The sequence below is a fragment of the Cicer arietinum genome, chromosome 3, assembly GCF_000331145.2.
Source record: "Cicer arietinum cultivar CDC Frontier isolate Library 1 chromosome 3, Cicar.CDCFrontier_v2.0, whole genome shotgun sequence".
Taxonomy (NCBI): Eukaryota; Viridiplantae; Streptophyta; class Magnoliopsida; order Fabales; family Fabaceae; genus Cicer; species Cicer arietinum.
In genome coordinates this window covers 46602936-46610021 of record NC_021162.2, presented here as the reverse complement: position 1 = coordinate 46610021, position 7086 = coordinate 46602936, and the positions used below count along the sequence as shown (strand labels likewise).

General features: G+C 37.5%; 1 long non-coding RNA gene and 2 pseudogenes across 1 annotated transcript; all 3 read left to right on the top strand.

Annotated features, from left to right (window-relative positions):
- Nucleotides 1-130: 130 nt before the first annotated feature.
- LOC101493714 (sucrose synthase 6-like) lies at nucleotides 131-1282 on the top strand (annotated as a pseudogene).
- Nucleotides 1283-1939: 657 nt separating this feature from the next.
- Nucleotides 1940-2933, top strand: LOC105851096 (uncharacterized). Its single transcript, XR_001144759.3, has 5 exons — nucleotides 1940-2215; nucleotides 2297-2366; nucleotides 2473-2551; nucleotides 2661-2753; nucleotides 2845-2933. It is a non-coding gene; the product is annotated as an uncharacterized lncRNA (long non-coding RNA).
- Nucleotides 2934-3647: 714 nt separating this feature from the next.
- LOC101494034 (sucrose synthase 5-like) lies at nucleotides 3648-4991 on the top strand (annotated as a pseudogene).
- Nucleotides 4992-7086: the final 2095 nt, after the last annotated feature.

The window sequence follows — 7086 nt, the reverse complement described above, 5'->3', positions numbered from 1 at the left end:
CAATGAAGCTGAGAGCTTTCTTCTGAGTTTTTCTTTTATACCTAAAGAGACATAATATTTTAAAATAAGAAAACTGAGAGCTTTCTTCTGAGTTTTTCTTTTATACCTAAGTATGAAGATTCATATGTCAAGTGGAAAGAATTGGATCCAAAGTATCACTTCTCATGCCAATTCATGGCTGATACAATTGCAATGAATGCATCAGATTTCATCATAACCAGCACATATCAGGAAATTGCTGGAAGGTTAGGCCTTATAACTAAAAGTTTTGTTTCTTTTTTTAGTATTTCACAACCTTTCTGTACTATTGTGAATTCAATTTGGCACCAAATATCAATATAGAGGGGCAAGAAAATAAAAGGGTTGTATCATACTGAGTTGTGAATGTTTTTGTTTGCAGCAAAGATAAACCTGGACAGTATGAAAGTCATGCAACATTTACACTCCCAGGACTTTGCAGAGTTGTTTCAGGGATAAATATATTTGATCCTAAGTTCAACATAGCTGCACCTGGAGCTGACCAATCTGTCTATTTTCCTTACACAGAAAAAGACAAAAGACTCACTCAATTTCATCCTGCCATTGAAGACTTACTATATAGTAAAGTGCATAACAAAGATCATATGTAAGTTACAATGTAAAGACTTTAGATGAGAACTACTCCTTCTCTTCCTTTTTATTGATTTCCTTATTTGTTTTATATGGAAACAGTGGATATCTGGAAAACAGAAGAAAACCTATCATCTTCTCAATGGCAAGGCTTGATGTTGTGAAGAACATAACTGGTTTAGTCGAATGGTACGGGAAGCATCCGAGATTGAGATGCCTAGTGAACCTTGTCATTGTTGGAGGATTCTTTGATCCTTTGAAGCCAAAAGACAGAGAAGAAATGACAGAAATACGAAAAATGCATGATTTAATTGAAAAGTATTAATTGAAGGGTCAATTTAGATGGATTGTTGCACAAACTGATAGACATTGGAACGGAAAGGTTTATCGCTTCGTCGCAGACACAAAGGGAGCTTTTGTGCAGCCTGCTTTATATGAAGCATTTGGTCTTACTGTCATTGAAGCAATGAACTGTGGTTTGCCTACTTTTGCTACTAACCATGGTGGGCCTGCTGAAATTATTGTTGATGGTGTTTCTGGTTTTCATATTGATCCTCTTAATGGAATAAAATCAAGCAACAAAATTGCTAATTTCTTTGAAAAATGTAAAGTGGATTCAACACATTGGAACATGATTTCTGTGACCGGATTGCAGCGCATTAATGAAAGGTAAGAAGAAATGTTGGTTTACTAGGCCAGGCTGGTCAGGATGACGGAGGCCAGGCTGGTGGTGGAGGCCAGGCTGGTAGAGGCCAGGCTGGTCAGGATGGAAGGGAACCAACTGAAAGGGCAGAAAGGGTTGACAGGGTCCAAAGAATTAGAAATCCGCCAAATAGATTTTCACCTCCATATTCCCCCCCAAGAAGAAGAAGGATAAGGAGATCAGTAGTTCCTTCTCCACCTCAAGCTCCTTCTCCACCTCAGGCTGGTGGTCAGGATGAGGGAGGCCAGGGTGGTCAGGACGAGGGAGGCAAGGGTGGTAAGGACGAGGGAGGCCAGGGTGGTCAGGACGAGGGAGGCCAGGGTGGTCAGGACGAGGGCGGCCAGGGTGGTCAGGACGAGGGAGGCCAGAGTGGTCAGGGTGAGGGTGGTCAGGATGAGAGAGGCCAGGGTGGTGGTGGAGGTCAGGGAGGCCAGGGAGAACCAACTGAAAGGGCAGAAAGGGTTGACAGGGTCCAAAGAGTTAGAAATCCGTCAAATAGATTTTCACCTCCATATTTCCCCCCAAGAAGAAGAAGGATAAGGAGATCAGTAGTTCCTTCTCCACCTCAAGCTCCTTCTCCACCTCAAGATACTTCTCCCCCTCAAGATCCTTCTCCTCCACCCAAGAAGAAGAAGAAGGATAAGGAGATCAGTAGTTGCTTCTCCACCTCAAGCTCCTTCTCCACCTCAAGCTCCTTCTCCACCTCAAGCTCGTTCTCCACTTCAAGCTCCTTCTCCACCTCAAGCTTCTTCTCTACCTCAAGCTCCTTCTCCACCTTAAGATACTCCTCCCCCTCAAGATCCTTCTTCACCTCAATATCCTTCTCCTCCACCTTATAGAGTTGAAGTTTGGCCTCCTCCACCTAATACTGAAGCTGCTGGAAATCGTGAAAGGGCTACTTGGGTAAAATTATTGTTTAATAATTTGATATTTTAATTAGTAATCATTTTTTATTTAATTATTGACGTTGGTTTTTTGTCTCAGATTGTACATGTGATTCTCCATGGCATTGAAGAGTATATTGTTCTTAATTTGAATGATCTCAGTTCAATAGGTTTGTATTCTTTCATTAATTTGTTGAATAAGAAGTTGCATTTGCATGAAAATTTCAATGAGTGGAATCTCGTAACTGACGAGCATGAGCCTCGTCTCCTCAATAGTGCAATCTATGTTGGTATTCAGAGAATGGATGTAGTTGGTTCTCAACCAAATGTTACGGTCACACCAACTCAGGGACAGGTAAATGATGTGATGTTTATGTATGTTGTATAAGATACTATATCTTGTTTTTAACTTGTTTTTTGTTTTGTTGTGCAGAATTTTAATATAACATTGACCTACCTTTTAGGTAAGCTTCGTAGGGTTGAACCTCATTGCCTAATAAAGGTGATTTGCAGCATTAACTGCATATTGGCTTCCCCTAAGATCAAGAAGAAGTTAGGTAAAATTTTATTTATTTTTAATTGAATTTCGCTGATTTTATATTTTTTTTATTGAATGTCATATCTTATTTTATTTTGGTTTTGATGCAGTTTCAAAAAAACAAGGAAATGTCAATGTATACCGTTTAGTTTCCCGCAAATAGTGAATTTTGGTGATTGTGTAGAGGTGTGGACCAGGCATCATTGATTAATTTTTCCAATTAATCAAACATTGTTTTCTTTGCTCGCACATTTAAACCTGCTTTTGTGCTTGTGTCGACAATCAGAATGATATTTGGACGCTTGTGTTAACCTGCTTGTGTCGACTTATCTCAAGTTTCCAGATTAAGGTAAAACTTAATATATATATATATATATATATATTCTGTCTTCTCTAAACGTCAGCCTATAATTATTTTTATTAACCTAAACCTGTAATTAGTTTTACTATAACCATTAGATAACACTGATGCAACCGTTCATGTGGACTGAATATAAATACTACCATAATTTTGGTGATTTTATTATATCCAATACTTCAAGAGATAAACACATAAATTTCATGTAAAATGTTATGTATGTATAATCTATAACAATAAATAATTTCCGTTCTTAAAAACAATTTTAAAATATATCTCTTGATTATCAGACGTTATTTACTTTATTAATATTTTAAAATAGTTCCTAAATTTATTAGTTATTATTTAAGTCCATCCGTTGACGACATTTTAAGACAGGGATTTAACAAATTTGTCAAATCAAAAAATGTTTAGGCAAATCTTGTTTAACTTTCAAAGCCTAACAAACCAATTAATGTATCATAATGAAAAGCCAAAATTCATAACTTAATCAATCTACTAGTTCATGGCCTATAAAACAACCTCAGTGGATATCACATCCTCAAAATGTTTGAAATGGTCTTACCCGATTCTTCTCTAGTAAATGTCTAAATGACATGGTTCCCCTCAGCTAGACATCAATGAAGCTGAGAGCTTTCTTCTGAGTTTTTCTTTTATACCTAAAGAGACATAATATTTTAAAATAAGAAAACTGAGAGCTTTCTTCTGAGTTTTTCTTTTATACCTAAGTATGAAGATTCAGATGTCAAGTGGAAAGAATTGGATCCAAAGTATCACTTCTCATGCCAATTCATGGCTGATACAATTGCAATGAATGCATCAGATTTCATCATAACCAGCACATATCAGGAAATTGCTGGAAGGTTAGGCCTTATAACTAAAAGTTTTGTTTCTTTTTTTAGTATTTCACAACCTTTTTGTACTATTGTGAATTCAATTTGGCACCAAATATCAATATAGGGGGGCAAGAAAATGAAAGGGTTGTATCATACTGAGTTGTGAATGTTTTTGTTTGCAGCAAAGATAAACCTGGACAGTATGAAAGTCATGCAACATTTACACTCCCAGGACTTTGGGCGTTGTTTCAGGGATAAATATATTTGATCCTAAGTTCAACATAGCTGCACCTGGAGCTGACCAATCTGTCTATTTTCCTTACACAGAAAAAGACAGAAGACTCACTCAATTTCATCCTGCCATTGAAGACTTACTATATAGTAAAGTGGATAACAAAGATCATATGTAAGTTACAATGTAAAGACTTTAGATAAGAACTACTCCCTCTCTTCCTTTTTATTGATTTCCTTATTTGTTTTATATGGAAACAGTGGATATCTGGAAAACAGAAGAAAACCTATCATCTTCTCAATGGCAAGGCTTGATGTTGTGAAGAATATAACTGGTTTAGTCGAATGGTACGGGAAGCATCCGAGATTGAGAGGCCTAGTGAACCTTGTCATTGTTGGAGGATTCTATGATCCTTTGAAGTCAAAAGACAGAGAAGAAATGACAGAAATACGAAAAATGCATGATTTAATTGAAAAGTATCAATTGAAGGGTCAATTTAGATGGATTGTTGCACAGACTGATAGACATCGGAACGGAGAGGTTTATCGCTTCGTCGTAGACACAAAGGGAGCTTTTGTGCAGCCTGCTTTATATGAAGCATTTGGTCTTACTGTCATTGAAGCAATGAACTGTGGTTTGCCTACTTTTGCTACTAACCATGGTGGGCCTGCTGAAATTATTGTTGATGGTGTTTCTGGTTTTCATATTGATCCTCTTAATGGAGAAGAATCAAGCAACAAAATTGCTGATTTTTTTGAAAAATATAAAGTGGATTCAACACATTGGAATATGATTTCTGCGACCGGATTGCAGCTCATTAATGAAAGGTAAGAAGAAATGTTGGTTCACTAGGCCAGGCTGGTCAGGATGAGGGAGGCCAGTGTGGTGGTGGAGGCCAGGTTGGTGGTGGAGGCCAGGCTGGTGGAGGCCAGGCTGGTCAGGATGGAAGGGAACCAACTGAAAGCGCAGAAAGGGTTGACAGGGTCCAAAGAATTAGAAATCCGCCAAATAGATTTTCACCTCCATATTCCCCCCCAAGAAGAAGAAGGATAAGGAGATCAGTAGTTCCTTCTCCACCTCAAGCTCCTTCTCCACCTCAGGCTCTTTCTCCCCCTCAAGATCCTTCTCCTCCACCTCAAGTTCCTTCTCCATATTTCCACCCAAGAAGAAGAAGAAGGAAAGGAGATCAGTAGTTGCTTCTCCACCTCAAGCTCCTTCTCCACCTCAAGCTCCTTCTCCACTTCAAGCTCCTTCTCCACCTCAAGCTCATTCTCTACCTCAAGCTCCTTCTCCACCTCAAGGTACTCCTCCCCCTCAAGATCCTTCTTCACCTCAATATCCTTCTCCTCCACCTCCTAGAGTTGAAGTTTGGCCTCCTCCACTAAATACTGAAGCTGCCGGAAATCGTGAAAGGACTACTTGGGTAAAATTATTGTTTAATAATTTGATATTTTAATTAGTAGTCATTTTTTATTTAATTATTGACGTGGGTTTTTTGTCTCAGATTGTACATGTGATTCTCCATGGCATTGAAGAGTATATTGTTCTTAATTTGAATGATCTCAGTTCAATATGTATGTATTCTTTCATTAATTAGTTGAATAAGAAGTTGCATTTGCCTGAAAATTTCTCAAGCTCCTTCTCCACTTCAAGCTCCTTCTCCACCTCAAGCTCATTCTCTACCTCAAGCTCCTTCTCCACCTCAAGGTACTCCTCCCCCTCAAGATCCTTCTTCACCTCAATATCCTTCTCCTCCACCTCATAGAGTTGAAGTTTGGCCTCCTCCACTAAATACTGAAGCTGCCGGAAATCGTGAAAGGACTACTTGGGTAAAATTATTGTTTAATAATTTGATATTTTAATTAGTAATCATTTTTTATTTAATTATTGACGTGGGTTTTTTGTCTCAGATTGTACATGTGATTCTCCATGGCATTGAAGAGTATATTGTTCTTAATTTGAATGATCTCAGTTCAATATGTATGTATTCTTTCATTAATTAGTTGAATAAGAAGTTGCATTTGCCTGAAAATTTAAATGAGTGGAATCTCGTAACTGACGAGTCTGAGTCTCGTCTCCTCAATAGTGCAATCTATGTTGGTATTTAGAGAATGGATGTAGTTGGTTCTCAACCAAATGTTACGGTCACACCAACTCAAGGTCAGGTAAATGATGTGATTTTATGTATGTTGTATAAGATACTATATCTTGTTTTTAACTTGTTTTTTGTTTTGTTGTGCAGAATTTTAATATAACCTTGACCTACCTTTTAGGTAAGCTTCGTACGGTTGAACCTCATTGCCTAACAAAGGTGATTTGCAGCATTAACTGCATATTGGCTTCCCCTAAGATCAAGAAGAAGTTACGTAAAATTTTATTTATTTTTAATTGAATTTCGCTGATTTACTGAAGCTGCTGGAAATCGTGAAAGGACTACTTGGGTAAAATTATTGTTTAATAATTTGATATTTTAATTAGTAATCATTTTTATTTTATTATTGACGTGGGTTTTTTTGTCTCAGATCGTACATGCGATTCTCCATGGCATTGAAGAGTATATTGTTCTTAATTTGAATTATCTCAGTTCAATAAGTTTGTATTCTTTCATTAATTTGTTAAATAAGAAGTTGCATTTGCCTGAAAATTTCAATGAGTGGAATCTCGTAACTGACGAGCCTGAGCCTCGTCTCCTCAATAGTGCAATCTATGTTGGTATTCAGAGAATGGATGTAGTTGGTTCTCAACCAAATGTTACGGTCACACCAACTGAGGGACAGGTAAATGATGTGATGTTTATGTATGTTGTATAAGATACTATATCTTGTTTTTAACTTGTTTTTTGTTTTGTTGTGCAGAATTTTAATATAACCTTTACCTACCTTTTAGGTAAGCTTCGTACGGTTGAACCTCATTGCCTAACAAAGGT